Source organism: Oxyura jamaicensis, chromosome 8 (assembly GCF_011077185.1).
Source record: "Oxyura jamaicensis isolate SHBP4307 breed ruddy duck chromosome 8, BPBGC_Ojam_1.0, whole genome shotgun sequence".
Lineage (NCBI taxonomy): Eukaryota > Metazoa > Chordata > Aves > Anseriformes > Anatidae > Oxyura > Oxyura jamaicensis.
Window position 1 is genome coordinate 12,968,220 of NC_048900.1, and position 16,365 is coordinate 12,984,584.

The window sequence follows — 16,365 nt, forward strand, 5'->3', positions numbered from 1 at the left end:
TTTGTCAAGTTGGCCTGTTGCTGGTTCTACAATTTACTGCTCAGATTACAGATTCATTTCTCCAAGGGTTAAATCCTGAAGCACACATCTGATGTACCCATTCTTTCCCATCACCCATCACCAGATGGCGTTTCAGGCAGTGGCTCACTAGACATGTATCCAGACACTCAGTAGTAGCTTCTACCATTGAGAGTATGTTGAGCTTGCCTTGGCATGTTTGTGGCAGTGTTCCAATATTATCAATTTCATCATATTGACATTTTACATTAGTGTTTGCTACCTGGGCAGCCCTGTCTTGCCACACTGCAGCAGGTCAGAAGGGTTTACGTTTGCACTGCCAGTGGCTCTGCTTCCATTGCTGTAGCCACACCCAGGGGGCATTTTCCACCATCCATGAGTCAGTATAGAGGTAGAGTACTGGCCACTTTTCTCCTTTGGGAAGTTTTAGGGCTAATTGGATGGCTTTCACCACTGTAAACTGACTCATGGCTTTCATGACTCATAGTTGTTGGACTCCACACAGCAGCTTTTTACTTTTGATAGTTTCCTACAGTATGACAGGATTCATCAGTGAACAAAACATAATGCTTTTCATCTTCCGATAATTCATTATATGGTGGTGCCTTTTTGGTATGAGTTACCTCCACAGAAGATACTCCAAAATCTCTGCCTTCTGGCCAGTCCATGATCTCTTCCAGGATTCCTGGGTGATTGGGTTTCCCTGTTCAAACCAATTGCATAAATTAATGCTACCCACTTACCACATGTAGCATCAGTTACTTGATGTGTAGCGGGGATTCTACCTTTGAACATCCAAAGTAGCACAGGTAGTTGTGGTGCCAAGAGAAGCTATGCTTCTATACCAACAACTTCTGAAGCAGCTCGAATGCCCTCATATGCTCCTACTATTGCTTTTTGGGTACAGGAAGCTCCCTAGCTAGTTGCAGTTAATGTCAGGAAACCCATACCTATACTGTATAAGGAGACAGAAACATTGTCCTGTGAACTGATCTGTGATGGAAAACTAGGAGAGGAAAAAGGGATATGACATGGGACAGTCATACCAGAATATGATGCATATTCCATATTTTTTTTTCCTAGTAAAAACCTATTATAAACAAACTCCTAAAATATTTGTGAAGAGTGGTTTGGGTTTAGTTGATACATACAGCGGCAGAGAGATAGATTAGAAGATTTCCTAAGGTACTTTCCAAAATATGTTATTAATTCCTGGATCAAAAGACTTATCATCAGCTGATAGTTGTGTAATCATATCTCCTAGCAACCAGCACTCACTGTAACATTTTCTTCTGCTTTATATGATTGCCAACACATATTTTGTTCCTTTTGACTACTAAGCCATTTCCTTTGTGAAAAGAAAAAGGATTTATCTCTGAGTGAGAGAAATCAGTGCATTAGCAGATGCATGGTTATTAATCATTACATTGGTTACTAATCATTAATTAACATTGAGCCAGACTAACTGGTGAGGAGGCTCAGAGGTCTGGAAGCCAAATATTGTATTGGCTATAAGTCCGGCCTGTATACTGGAGAGCCTAAGAATTGGTTGCTGGAAGCCATAAGTTTGGACTAGCCACTTGGAGATACCCATCTGCATGTGTATCTGAGCATTAGGTAGCTGGGAGATCTTTCCGAGAGTCATCGACTTGAGTAAACACATTTACTATATCATTTCAAATTATTCTGTAGGAGGGTTATACTTCTCTATTGAATTCTACAACATGCCTCAAAAATCTGCCATGAGACTAAGGTCTATTATATCTTGTGGGGTTTTTCCAAGGAATATTTTCTGTGTAGACTTAAAAGCTAGGAATGATAGTAATGAATTGAAGTATATAATCCTAAGACATTAAGGAAAAAATATCCTGAAAACCACTTCAGCTTTTTGCTGGGGACTTTTCTGCTTCATTCACAGAAAAATGAAAACTAAGCAAAGGAAGTTCTGCTTTCTTAGATGCTTTATGATCCATCCCTTACTATTGCAAAACCTAATTTTGAAAGAAAGCATTATCTCCAATGATCAATTAAAGTTTTCCTAAGTGCTGCCATTCAAAAATATTTCAGAGATGTCAGAACTCAAGATGAAAATTCAATAAATGATGGTGCTATACAGTATAAATAGCAAGAACAGATTAAATGTTTCAGCTTAAAAAAGCAGCTGGTGTACTAATGGGAACTCACTTCATAACATGTTCACTTCTAATTAATTTTTTCATCCTGTGATAAAAAAAGTAATTTACATCATCAGTATGAGTACATCCTAATAAATCATGGCTAAAATCTTCACATCCACATACGCAAATTCATTGCTACTCTGAATTCCACTTCTGAAACTCACTGTTCACCTACTTCACTGGGTAGTTGTCACAGAACAGCTATGAGGGCATGAACGCTATGATGCAAGGGTTTGCCATTTCTGCCTTTTTAAGGTCACAGTTTGCCCTAGGTTCCATGTCATTTCTTTTCCTTTACATCTTTCAAGAGTGATTGATCTTTTTTGATCTCTGATGACATTCCTCTGCTGTGTATTTTTTTTAACATGACCAGGCTAAACTTTAACATTGTTTTTCAATAACAAATGAAACTATGAATAAAATACATTGCTCAACATTTTGGAAATTATTCTTTCTAAACCTTTTAAAGAAGTTCATTTCATAGTCTGCAAATGTTCATCTTAAAATTACATTTGTCATATTTCAGTTATCCAGTATGTTAATGTGGATGATGGATTGAAAACATAATTAACACATCTGTAGATTAAGCTGTATGACTAGATTTTGCATAACCACCTTTGGAAAACTTTGTTGGCCAATTGTGTGAGCAGAAGGATTTAACAAGCAGCAACTGAAATTGCTGGGCTTGATAGGAGATTATTACTTGTGAAATCTTTTGGGAGGGGATATACTGCTGTGTCAGGATATGGTTGGATATTGTTAATGTAATTCATAGTAATTAATGTTAATCATATCATTACTGCTATAATAAAGATTTCAGTGAAGTCTCTAAGCACATCCTCCCGGGCATGGAGCAAATAAATAGCAACAGATAGTTTCATAGAATCATAAAATCATAGATTGGTTTGAGTTGGAAAGGACCTTAAAGATGATTCCATTACAATTTCCCTGCTATGGGCAGGGATACCTTCTACTAGATGAGATCACATAAAACTCCATCCAGCCTGGCCTTGAACACTCCAGCGATGGGGCATCCACAACTTTTCCAGGCAACCTATTCCAGTGGCTCACCACCTTCATATTAAAGGTGTAGCACCTGGGTTGGGGAAATATCAGAAATGAGTACAAACTCGGAGAACACATTGAGAGCAGCACTGTTGAGAAGGACTTGCAGGATTCTGGTGGACAAAAAGCTCAACATGAGCCAGCAGTGCATGGTTACAGACCAGAGGGCCAACTGTACCTGGGCTGCATCAAGAGAGGCATGGCCAGCAGGTTGAGGGAGGTGATTGTCCCCTTCTTTGTGAGGCTTCACTTGGAGTGCTGCATCCAGGTCTGAGGTTCCCAGAACAAGCGACTTGCACATTTTAGAGCAGGTCCAGAGGACCATGTAGCTTATGGGAGTTCACATAGCCAACTAAATACAGAGCAGAATGAAGATCCCCTGATTCCCAGGATTGCAATCAGTGAAAAGAAATGCAAAGCATACAGAAAAGAGATTTTTAAGTTTCTTGGAACTTTTCAAAGAAAGCTTGCCTTTCACATCCCACCGTTCTCCTTTACTTCCAGTCCTTATCTTCTGTATACCCTGCCATTAAGCTCCGTACCGACATTATTGGCAATGCTTTGCTTTGACTGCATTAAGTCTCATAATGGAATCGTGTTCTCCTTGCCTGCTCTCTCCTTATTTGCCACCTAAGGAAACACTATAGGAAGCTTATGCACAGGAATTGCCATACCTCATTAGCATGGCTTCGGTCTCAGAGGGTGCAGTGTGCCCTGTATGGCAGGAAGTGGTAAATCTTGGTGTTTCAGGGCTGATTCTCACCCTTTTTGTTTCTCACTCGTCTGTACCTGTGAAGCATTTTTCACTTTCCTAAATACATTTTAACAGAGGTACTACCTGCTTTTCTGTCAGCCTTAGCTTTGGCCGGCTGTAGGTCCATTGTGAAACTGCCTGGAACCCTGCATCTGGCACTGGGCAGCCCCTGCTCTCCTCTCACAGGGGCACCCATGTAGCCTCTGCACTGCCAAAACCTGGACACGTAAACCCAATATGACAGAACTCATGAGAATCAAAAGGCCTGTTCAGGCCTACTATTCAGGATTTAGTAACTGATGCTTGCTGGAGAAAGGACACCCAGAGTAAAAGAACCTTTCTCAAAGACTGTCCTCATTCTCATTATTAGCATTAATGGGACTGCTTTAAAACTTCCAGGAAGACTCAAACAGGGTATGAGTGCAGAAAAAAATATGGTTAAGATCATGACAGCAACATAAATTACTCAAAATGAATCATTTCAGAAATTGTTGAGAGAAATTGAGCCCTGCTTCTGTTTCTAGATCCACAGCCCCAGAGCAGTTTCTAATTATTGTGACAAATTCTCAATTCAAGTGAAACATTGCTATATGTACCCAGAACTAGATCAGATAAGAATCCGATCCATATCATACCCATAAAATTCTTTGTATATGATGTTAGCTCAATTCTTGATTTTCATTAAAGGTTATTAAAATGTAGTGAATATTGATTTAAGAATTAAAAAAAAATGCAGTTATTGTATGTCATTATTAATGTAACTGTGACCCTTTGCTGAAGTCACATTATACTGAACACTCACAAATGTAAGCCTGTCACAAAATGAATAATCATAGTATGACTAATAATGATACTTTGACAATTAATAAAGCAGGTGAACTCTAAACTTAGGAACACTGATAGTAAAATACCTAAATGATTTCTGTTGTGCATTACAGAATTATAAATGGTCATGAATAATACCTGCCGTTAATAGCAATGTAACAAACTGATGGACACAACATCTGTAAAATCATTTGGTGAAGTATGGTATCAAAAAAAAATTCATTTTCAAAAGCAAAACATTTTACCAAGAATGAAAGAACTTAATTTGTTTTCAGATATGTTTTCAAATTTTGCTTATCTCCCACATTTTAGTCTGCTTTTCAGTTTTATTTTCATATAGAAATACTGAACATGCAATTAACAATTATTTATGATTAACTGCAGCACTTAGAATGTCTTCTACCACTGTGGAGTAAAGATGTGAGTGAAAGGGCACTGAGAAAAGCTGTGGTACTTGCTACCTCTGAGCAGCTGGTAGTGCTGTGATTATGGAATGGAACTGACCTTCCCGATGTAGCTTTGGCTTGACTTCTAGTATTGACAGCAATTTTAGTGGAATAACTGCTGAAAGACCTACTTTCTCAATACTTTAATAGTCTTTCCAGCAAATCATTGCACTCTCCTATTCTATTTTTATATGCTTTGCAGTGTGATTTCTGTATTCCTCAAATTTATTTCAATCTCTTTCTTTTCTTTTGATAGAATCATCTGGGAATCATGTATTCAAGTGGCAATTGTTAACCGAATCTTAAAATGGTATTTAAATGAGGCTTTTCCCCCAAATAGACCTTCAGCGAAGGTTTATTAATCTCTTTAAATTCATTTTGTTTTTACAGCCATTTTTCTTGATAAACTTTTAGCTAGTATGTTCGGCATCAATCAAGTTGACAAGGATATAAAAAAATAGTCAGAGGACCTATCACTGTAATAAGCAACTTCTGGGCCACTTACTTTGGCATGCAGAAAGTTTTATGAGTAATTCAACAGCATTATTTTTATTAATAGCTATTCACTGGTTGGAATAAATGGCTAATACTCAATCTTGAAACTAATAAACCAGGAAAGATTTTGTAACTGTAGGGATTTCAGCTGCAGTGCCCATGATCTTTTTATTATTAGACGGCAGGTCAGAGATACAATGCCCAGCTACCTGAAAGCAGAAACATGGTTTTATATTCAGAAGTGGATATAAATCTCATGGCTTGTCTGGAGATATTCTCATATTGCTTCACCGTATAAGCCTTGCACCACAATCCTCTTTCACTAAATCATAATCATAGACAAGAATAGGAAATTGTTAAATCTCAAATAATTTTACTTAGAATCATTATATATATGTAAGCTTTCAGCAACTCTTTGCACTTGAACAGAGTAAACAAAATATGTCTGCAAGACTTTTTATCAAAAAAAGTTACATCTCAGACAGTTAAGATGATGCATTGTCATTTTGTAAGGCATTAGGTACTAGCACATCATTAGGAATTGAGCTTTAGTTAAATGGTACTCAGTTGTTCATAGTCTGTGAAACAATGAGGCTGAGAGTGAACAGGAGATGATTAAAACACAGCACTTCAGGAAAATTAAGATATAGTTACTACAATAATTATAAAAAATACATAGGCACTTTTAAAAATTACATTAAAAAAAAGCATCTGGTTGAAGCTTTCTGTGTGTAAATATAGGAATCTGTTATTTGTGGTGGTTTCACACTGGTAGGTAGTTCAGCTCCACCAAACCTCTCTCTCAATCCCTCTGCTCAAAAGAACAAAAAGACAAAGGGAGAAAATACAAAGAAAAATAGCTCATAAGTTGAGATAAGGACAGGGAAACTACACAACAATTACTGTCATGGGAAAAACAGATTCAGCATAAGGGAGAGTAATATAATTTATTGCCTACCAATAGCAGACTAGAGCAATGAGAACTAAAAGCAAACTAAAAACACCTTCCCCTCCCATCCACCCTCTTCTACCTCATCTTTCCCCAAGTGGAGCATGGCAATCGTAAACAGGGGCTGTGGTCAGTCCATAGCACTTCATCTCCACTGCTCCTTCTCGGTCCCTCTCTGCCCCTGCTCCCTGTGGGGTCCCTCCCATGGGATGCCATTCTTCCTGAACTGAGCTTGGGGGGGTTGCCCACAGGCAGCAGCTCTTCAGGAACTGCTCCCACATGGCTCCATACCACGGGGTCCATCCCCCAGGAGCAAACTGCTCCAGCACAGGTCCCCCACGGGCGGCAGGTCCCCTCAGACCCCCTGCTCCTGTGTGGGCTCCTCTCCACGGGCTGCAGCTCTGGCCCAGAACATGTTTCTGTGGGGAGCCTCGTGATCTTTTGTCTATTGTAAGCTTAAGCAATTTCTGCTAATGCTGACAGTGCCTCCGCTGTACTGCTGTCACCTCTGGATTCTTCTTCTCTCCCGTTTCTGCACAGCCTCCCCACTTACCCTGCTCAGCTGGCTCTGATAAAGGAGGTCATCCTCCCTGTGACACTTTGGGTGCTGTGGCGACAGTATCTGGGATGCAGGTACCTACCAGGTGTAATGGTGTGGCAATAGCAAATGTTGCAGTTATGGGAGGACCCTGAATAGGTATTATAGATGATTAGATGCATATTTAGAGTGTATCTGGCATGGATATATGTTTTTTGATTGTTAGACACTTTGTTTACTCTGTATTAAATAATCTTAATTTTGCAAAGGAATGGAGACTGGGCTGCAGCCCTGTGATTAGAGCTGCATGGCCAGAACAAGAACCAAGTTGGAATTATCAGAACATATATCCATCATCAGACTATCATCCATGTCCAGGTGGAGACCAGTGATGAGTGGTGTTCCTCAGGGTTCAGCATTGGAACCAGCACTGTTTAACACCTTTGTTGGTGTCGTGGACAGGGAGATTGAGTGCATCCTCAGCAGGTTTGCTGATGACAACAAGATGTCATGCAGTCAATACACTGGAGGGAAGGGATGCCATCCTGAGGGACCTGGGCAGGCTTAAGAGGTGGGATTGTGTGAGCCTCACACAGTGCAACAAGGTCAAGTGCAAGGTCCTGCACCTGGGTCAAGGCAAATACACCTGGGCCAAGCACAAATACAGATTGGGTGGGGAACAGATTGAAAGCAGCCCTGATGAGAAGGACCTGGGAGTGCTGGTTGACAAGAAGCTCAACGTGAGTTGGCAATGTGTGCATGCAGCCCAGAAAGCCAGCTGTATCCTGGGCCACATCAAAAACAGCGTGGCCAGCAGGTCAAGGGAGGTGATTGTCCCCCTCTGCTCTTGTGAGACCCCACCTGGAGCACTGCGCTCAACTCTGTGGCCCCCAGTACAAAATGGATGTGGACCTATTAGAACAAGTCCAGAGTAGGGTCACAAAGATTATCAAGGGGCTGGAGCACCTCTCCTATGAAGACAGGTTGAGGGAGTTTGGGTTGTTCAGGCTGGAGAAGAGAAGGTTCCAGGGACACCTTATAGCTGCCCTTCCAGTACCTAAAGGGGGTGTACAAGAAAGCTGGGGAGGGACTCTTTGTCAGTGAGTGTAATGATAGGAGAACTAATGGCTTTAAACTAAAAAAGAGAAGATTAGGTATTAGGAAGATGTTCTTTACTATGAGGGTGGTGAGGCACTGGCACAGGTTGCCCAGAGAAGCTGTGGATGTCCCTTCCCTGGCAGTGTACAAGGCCGGGCTGGATGGGGCTTTGAGCAACCTGGTCTAGTGGAAGGTATCCCTGCCCACGGCAGGGCGGGTTGGAATTAGATGATCTTTAAGGTCCCTTCCAATCCAAACTATTCTATGATTTTATGAAAGTGGAAGATTGCAAGGAGAAAAGGATCAGGATGGAAAACTGTTGAGGTGGATTGTAAATACACTCAAGTGACCTTGCTGCTGTGAATGCATAAAGTCTGCAGAGTAGTAATATAGAAAAGCACAGAGATTATACCTACTGCTGTTTGTGTTCTGTGTGTTTGGCAAGTAACACATCTATGTATAGATAACATAGGTGTCTGGTAAACTGGCAGGTGCATTATAGATGTGCATGCGCTCCCGTCCTTGGTACAGAGAAGATCAAAGAAGTACAATGGGGATCACGGCATGGTGGTATAAACAGTGCCTGTGCAAACCCTTGTTAAACAGGTGTGAACAACAGGCCAGTAACCTTCACACATGGACAGAGCTAAGCAGTGCCTGTATCTCAACTTGTGTGCCTTTGCCTGGCTATTGCTTCAGGGATTTCCCACTTGCTGAGGTAATAAAAAAAAATCTAGTCTTTGCTTTTTAGCTGTGGGTCTGTGTTTGCTCCTGGTGCCTGCCTGTGCTGTCTCACAGACAAAGAAAATCGAGCTAGACTTTCATCACATTCTTAAACGTATCTTTATCAGTAAATCTTGCCTAATAGAACTTTTTAAAAGATGCTTTAACTGAGGTGTCATAAAACTTATAAAAAAGATTAGCTTAAATACTGTGTGATACTTTCCAGCTGTGTTGGATCTGCAGTATTTTGTTTGCAAAGCCTTTGTGAACACTACCAATTTACTTTCTTTATCACCACAATCTGGTAGTTGCCAAACTTTGCATGAGATAGTACTAAGTACTAATACAAAATGAATCTCCCCTCTTTTGAGAGCAGATATTTATTGCATGATTGGATTTCACTCAAACTAAAGTATTTGAACGGGCTATTTTTCTCCTCATATGTGCAGCTTCTTTTGAACAAGAATAGCCAAATTGCTAATGGCTTAGTAAGTCAGTTGTAAAACACTTAGCTTTACTGGGGGCAAGGGGTGGAGGAGTAAGAGAAGGAGCATATGCTAATTGGCTCTATAGCTACCCTGACAGTAAATTAAGTTGGTTAATCAGTATAAATTTCCTAACTCCCTCATCGCCATTTGCTCCTTCTGGTGCTCTCTTTGCAACACCGTCCTACTAATTAGCAGAGGATGGACTGCATTAATCAGGAATCCTGACAGCGAATTTGTGCAATATTATCATACAGAAATTTGGCTATACCTGTTTCAGGTTCCTCAGAAGTCAATTCAGTTTGGGTAGCCATCAGTACCACTGAAGTCTATGTAGTTGCTTTGGTTATCATCTAAATTGTATGTTATTAAAACCATATCAAATATTATCAGTGTTTGCTTTTAACATGCTTTTAAACCATGTCTGGATTAAAAAGCATAAATTTGCAGACATTTCTATTCATGTTTTCTTTCTTTTCTTTCTTTTTTTTGATGAACTTTTAACTGTTTTTCATTATAAGTCTCAAGGAAAACCCATCAACTTCAGAAAAAATAACGAGCTTGTTCTTAGTGCTGTATGTGTTTGATCTTAGTGCAGTGTGTGAACACGGAAAACTGGGAAAAAAAATCATGAAAGACTTATCTATTGAGAGTTACAAAAAACATAAAAATCTTCTGTTTTGCTATTTGCTGAATTTGAGAACGTATCAGAAGAAATTATTATATCCTTCCTCTTGTTCTTATTTTTTTTTTTTTTTTTTTTTTCTACTCTTGAACATTGCACAAAATGGATTTTGGTCTAGTCTGCCTTCTTCTTTCTCTTTGTCAAGTCGATTATTTCTTTCTGTCTACGTCTTCAAAAGAACTAAGCAAATCTTCAGCCGGACATTCTCACGTGAAGACCAGAACCCAGGGGACAGAAAATTAAGACACACAATACATAATTTAATTTTAAGTTCTGACAACTATAAACATGCTTCAGTGAATACTTGTGACCTAATTGTCAATTACTGAAGAGGATCTTTAAGCAAATTAAAAATAGTCAGATACAGGAAAAAAAGTCCTCTAATCAGCCGAACAAGCAGAAAAAGAGAAAATGAACCAAAAAGTTTTAAAAACAAATGTTTGGGGTGTGTGTGTTATTTTGAACTCAGCCTAGTTTCCTTCTAGTCTAAAGTAAAAAGACTGGTATAAGAAGGGATACAATTATGCTTTGTTCTGCAAATGCCAAAAGAATGCTAGCACAGAAGCAGGATATGCTCATGGAAAGTAGTGTAGAAAGTAGTGTGGTTATTATCAGCCATTGTGATGTACTAAAATCAATCCACTTCTAAAAACTAAACTGATAGGGCAAATAAATGTATTTTAACTGGTTACTGAGATCTTTCAAGCAGAGAACAGCATACCAGTTCATTAACAAGAGTATTCTATGTAAGATTATTTCTGGAATAATAAAATATTAAGCTTAGGAGCTAAAAGGTTGAAATATGTTTTCTCTGTTATATTGAATTGCAGCACCTTCAATAACAAGAAAAAAAAATGACGTTTGAGTTCTCTGAATCACTTCAAAGGGGAAAGTTCATGCACAGATAAAAACTCATTTGGCAAGTGAAAGGACATCCCTGAAATAAACTTATAATACTTAGAAGATGCTTAAATAGCAGAGATACAATGGAAATAATTTCACTAACTCTTGTATGTGTTATATATGGTTTATGGTATATGTGTTACATATGGTTCAGAGAAAGGAACAGAATAGAAGTAAAACAGTATCTTAAAAATAGCCAATCACACTGCTAAATTTCATTCTGTCCCACTAAGTTCATCAAATGACCACAATTCTTTCTCAACACAATAGTTCTCCATTATGTATTTCTGGGTTGAATAGTTAACAAATCAACATATTGACTAGGGAAAGGAATGGAAAATGTGCAGGATATGGCACATGGTAGCAGATGATTTTTTTCAAGGAGAACAGGTTAATGCTGAGTAATGTTTCTGAGGTCCCACGCAAGAAAAATTGGTCTGAGTTATTCTTCAATATAAATTGACTTTATTCTTCTCCTCTGGAGAATAATCATTAATAGGTATATACACATATATTTTTACTGGAAGAAAGAAATACAAAGCACCTTCACATTATGGGTCCTCTTTCAACATTTTTCTTTCAGAAAGTGTAGATATGGATTTAAAAATATTTAAAGCCATGGTTTCCATTAATCAGTCACATTTATGCAGGAGAATAATCATGTGCCCTTAGGTAATTGTATAAGGAAGCCAAAAGAGACATTATTCATTACCATTACAGGAAAGACTTGATGTAGATGTGGATGCCATACTGAACTTCCAGAGGGGAAGCCCAAGTGTAAAGAAATGAGATAATTATTTTGAATGACAAATGAAATGCCATTGTGAAGCTACAGGGAAAAAAAAAAAGTCCAGTAGTTTCAGGAGTTTTGAATGTAATATTCTCAGTTAAGGGGGAATAAAAATACCCTGTGATTGAATTAATACACTCAGAAAAAGGAGTGTACTAACCACAAAAGTACAAGCAGATAGACCCATACACAGATCACTGACCTCAGCTGAACTTTAGTTGCAACAGAAATTAAAACCAAAGCCCACTGTAGTACAATAACCTTGAAAGTACCTACAAGGAAATTAATCCTTAACCAAATCAATAATCCACAAACTGACAACAGAGCATTGAGCCAAGTAATTTTTCATTTGCACCACCTTTGCCCTCCTCAGTCTGCAGAGCACAGTTTAGTGAAGCTTCCAAAGATCCATGTAAAGCTTCATTTCATTTCTCAAAATATCATCTTGTACTCCCTGCTTGGCAATTTCACTATTCTCACAAGCAGAGTCCCTCAGCCTTCTCGGAAGGATGTTTCCATGGACATCTGTGGTGTGTAAGACTTCTCACAGATTTGAGTCACTACTCAGCATGAACAAACAATCAAAAATCCCTCCACACTCCCAATCATATTTCCACAATACAAAAATTAGAGAATGCTGTCCCAACCAGAACAAGGAAGACATTTTTTTTCTTTTTTTAATATATATAATAATAGAAGCTTCATTCAGATGAAAAGATTTTAAAATAAAATATTTTTCATTTCACAGCCTTTTTCTTTGCAGACCTTGAGGACAGTCTGAGCACTTATAGCTGAATGGGGTTTATTTCTCCAATCATTCAGACCCTATGGATCTTTCATTTTTGTTATCCTTTTCTCCCTTTTAAGAAAGTGAACTATGAAATGCTTCCTGTGTAAAGACACATTTATGCAGTTACAACTGCTTTATTTTACTTTTCAGCTTCTAATTATTTTCTACAGCCTATGTATGAGTGCTATACTTAGGGTTTCAAAAGCCTAACAGGAAACAACTTTGACTAAAATCTCTTTTGTAGCAGTGATGGAATTGAGAGACTGGCTCAAGATCATAAAGAAAGCAGACAAAAAGATGTCTCAAAAAATATGTCTCAAAAAGAGAATTTTGAAGAATCCTGCATCGATATTCAGGATTACTTATCACATTATTAATATATTAGAATACATTTATATAATATTTTAGTTTATATATTCAAATATATTACTATTAACAACAAATTCCTACAGAGGGTTTCAAATCATCAGCGGTATAAAGAGAACTGCTGAAGAGGCTGTAAGAATAATTCCTCCCAGTGAGAAAAAAAGAAGAATGGCTTCATGAAGAAAGTACAAACACAAACAAACAACAAAAGAAAACCACCACCACCACCACAACAACCAAAACTGTCATTTGGGTAGAACCGTAAGTCTTAGGACAACAGAGCATGAGGTTTTGGCAACGCCAATAACCAAAGCTTTAATTATTTAAAACAGGAGAGCCAGAACTTAATGAAGATGACAATGACTGGGAGTTTGAAAAAAAAAATCCAACCCAGCATGAGGCATTCATATGCTAAAAAGGTGAGGAAAATACCCTGAAGCTTCCATCTCCCATAAAAACTTTACATAATTTGGTTTAAAGCTAACACACATACCTTGCAAAGACAGAGATGTACAAGAACAACAGATTTAGAAAAAGAAGTCTTCTATAAATTAAACATTTCCAGACAGAGACTTAGGTTTTACGGATTAGGTTTTATGGATTTTAGGAAAATCACATAATATCATATTTGAAGATGGTATAAAGTTTCAAAGAGAAATGTGAAATTATGAAATTATAGTCACAACTAGGATTTTGCATTACAAAAAATAAACACAGAAAATGTTGGAAGGTGTCTCTTGGAAGCATAAGTGTTTGATATTGTAGCTGACAAAACTAGTGATATAAAAATATCATTGAGTAGGACAAAAAACCTCTACAAAGTGGTGAATGAAATATATTGCTTTGGGCAAAATAATTAAAAATAATTTCAGAGAAAGGTTTTCTATTAATCATAGGCATATAGGTAATAAAGGTTGTATAAAAATAAAAAAAAAAGCATTTTTTTTTTTTTTTTTTTTTTTTTTTTTTTTTTTTTTCCCCCAGTTATCTCTCTATATTTTTTTCCATTTCTGTTAATACTCTTCTATTTCTTTTACTCAGATTTCCTCTTTGTATTAGAGCTTGTTTGTCTCAAACTCCAGAAAACACTGGGAAATTAAATCTGCATAGTCTGGGATTATGAAGAACACGTGCTTGTGAAGTTAATTGCCACATTAGATGTAGAGCTTAGGGATATGGTTTAGTGGGGACTGTTAGTGTTAGGTCAGAGGTTGGACGTGATGATCTTGAGGTCTCTTCCAACCTAGAAAATTCTGTGATTCTGTGATTACTTTCATTAGTCCCTGTATATTTGCTACAACAAGTATCACAGCATTTGAGGTATGCACTGAAGCTCTGCTGTTGCAGCTTGACACCATTCCCTCGGGTCCTATCACTGGTCACTAAAGAGAATAGATCGGCGCCTGCCCCTCTGCTCCCCCTCGTGAGGGGGCTGTAGGCCACGATGAGGTCTCCCCTCAGCCTCCTCTTTTCCAGGCTGAACAGGCCAAGTGACCTCAGCTGCTCCTCATACGTCTTCCCCTCCAGGCCCTTCACCATCTTTGTAGCCCTTCTCTGGACCCTGTCCAACAGTTTCACATCCTTTTTTTGCTGTGGTGCCCAGAACTACACACAGTCCTTGAGGTGAGGCCGCACCAGTGCGGAGCAGAGTGGGACAATCACCTCCCTTGACTGACTAGAGATGCCGTGTTTGGTGCACCCCAGGATATGTTTGGCCCTCCTGGCTGCCAGGGCACACTGCTGGCTCATATTCAGCTTGCTATCAATCAAAAACCCCAGATCCCTCTCTGTGGGGTTGCACTCTTTTTGCCCAGTGTCTTTTTGCCCAGTCTGTATGTATAGCCAGGTTGTCCTTTCTCAGGTGCAGGACTTGGCAATAATAAAATCTTCTTAGTTATTCAAATATTTTAAGAAAATATATCACAGGCTATAAACAAGACAACAAATAGATTAATATACTATCTAGCCTATATTTAGATCATTTATTATTTGAAAATAAAAATGCAATGCCTGAATATTTATTTTTACAAACTTAAACTGCGTAATAAAAATTGTCACAGTGATGATGTAACAGTTAAGAATAGCCCCAGATAGATAAGGAATAGCAAAGCAAGACATTCCTTGTATTTTGTACTTCTGTTATTTATCTGCTCTCTTTTCCAAAATTAGAAAATAAATACTCATTTTATGTATGCACAGCAAGTCTAGAAGTACTGTGCTTATCCCTCTCAACTATGCAGTCTTTCACTTCTGTGGCTGATTCATAAATTTCAAGAACAGCATAACTGAACTTGTGGTCCTATATTCAGTCTTCCAATGAAAAAGTCTACCACTCTACTATAGATACAGTCTGATATCTTCTTTTGGACGTGGACAACCTCGAATCAATAACTCAAAAAATTTGTCATTCCATTATTCCAAGGGGTTGTCATGAAAATATTCAAGAATTTTTCCACATACTTCAAGAGCTTGACCTTCCAAGATGTGCTCTCTTATCTTAGATTTAAATTAGATACTTAACGCCAGTATTAAAAAGGCCAGGGCCCCTACTAAGGGGTTTACAGGACATAAAGCCAGTGTTTCAGAGCAAGTGGAGCAGGACTGCAGAGGCCATGTTATATTTCAAGGGAAAGCAATTCTTAAATGCAGGTGATAAGTTAAGGTTCTAAAGCATGGGCTGAATATTATATACATATAATGTATTAACGTACAAACTCTTTCCGTATGAGGTTGGAGATCAAAATATATCTTGTAGTCAAATACTTCACAAATCTTTTTTTCTTTTTGAAAACTCTTCAGAAGTCCTGTATTCTTTGAAACTTCTAATTCTTTTCCTTATTTGTTCTGAAAGAATATTTATATTAAAAATGTAAGTCTTGGGAGAAGATATATATATATATATATATTTCTTCCTGGGTTTCCATGTCTTAGATGTTACTTCATAGCAAAATACAAAAACACAATTAGTTGGATTCACCAACAGCAGAAGCTAATGTTCTCTATTCTCATGTGATAAAAGCTGAATGCAGTTTGGGTGACTCATTCTCTCAAAAATAATAATAATTAAAAAAAAATAGAGATCATAATTCGGTCCCTTAATACTTGCAATTAACGTCTGTACACGTAAAATCACTGGATTGCATCTGAAGTTGAAAAGGTTTGAGAAAACGAAGACCGAAAGGCCTGGCATATCACTGCTGCACAACTTTTATGTTGGTTTAGCTGCACTATTTTTTCCATGACTGATGCAAAACTAGT

At 38.2% G+C, this 16,365-nt stretch overlaps 1 long non-coding RNA gene across 1 annotated transcript; it reads right to left on the reverse strand.

Annotated features, from left to right (window-relative positions):
* Window positions 1-502: 502 nt before the first annotated feature.
* Window positions 503-2,239, reverse strand: LOC118171138. The gene is made up of 2 exons (XR_004753062.1): window positions 2,203-2,239; window positions 503-721 (listed from the first exon to the last, which is right to left on the reverse strand). It is a non-coding gene; the product is annotated as an uncharacterized LOC118171138 (long non-coding RNA).
* Between the last annotated feature and the right edge of the window lie 14,126 nt (window positions 2,240-16,365).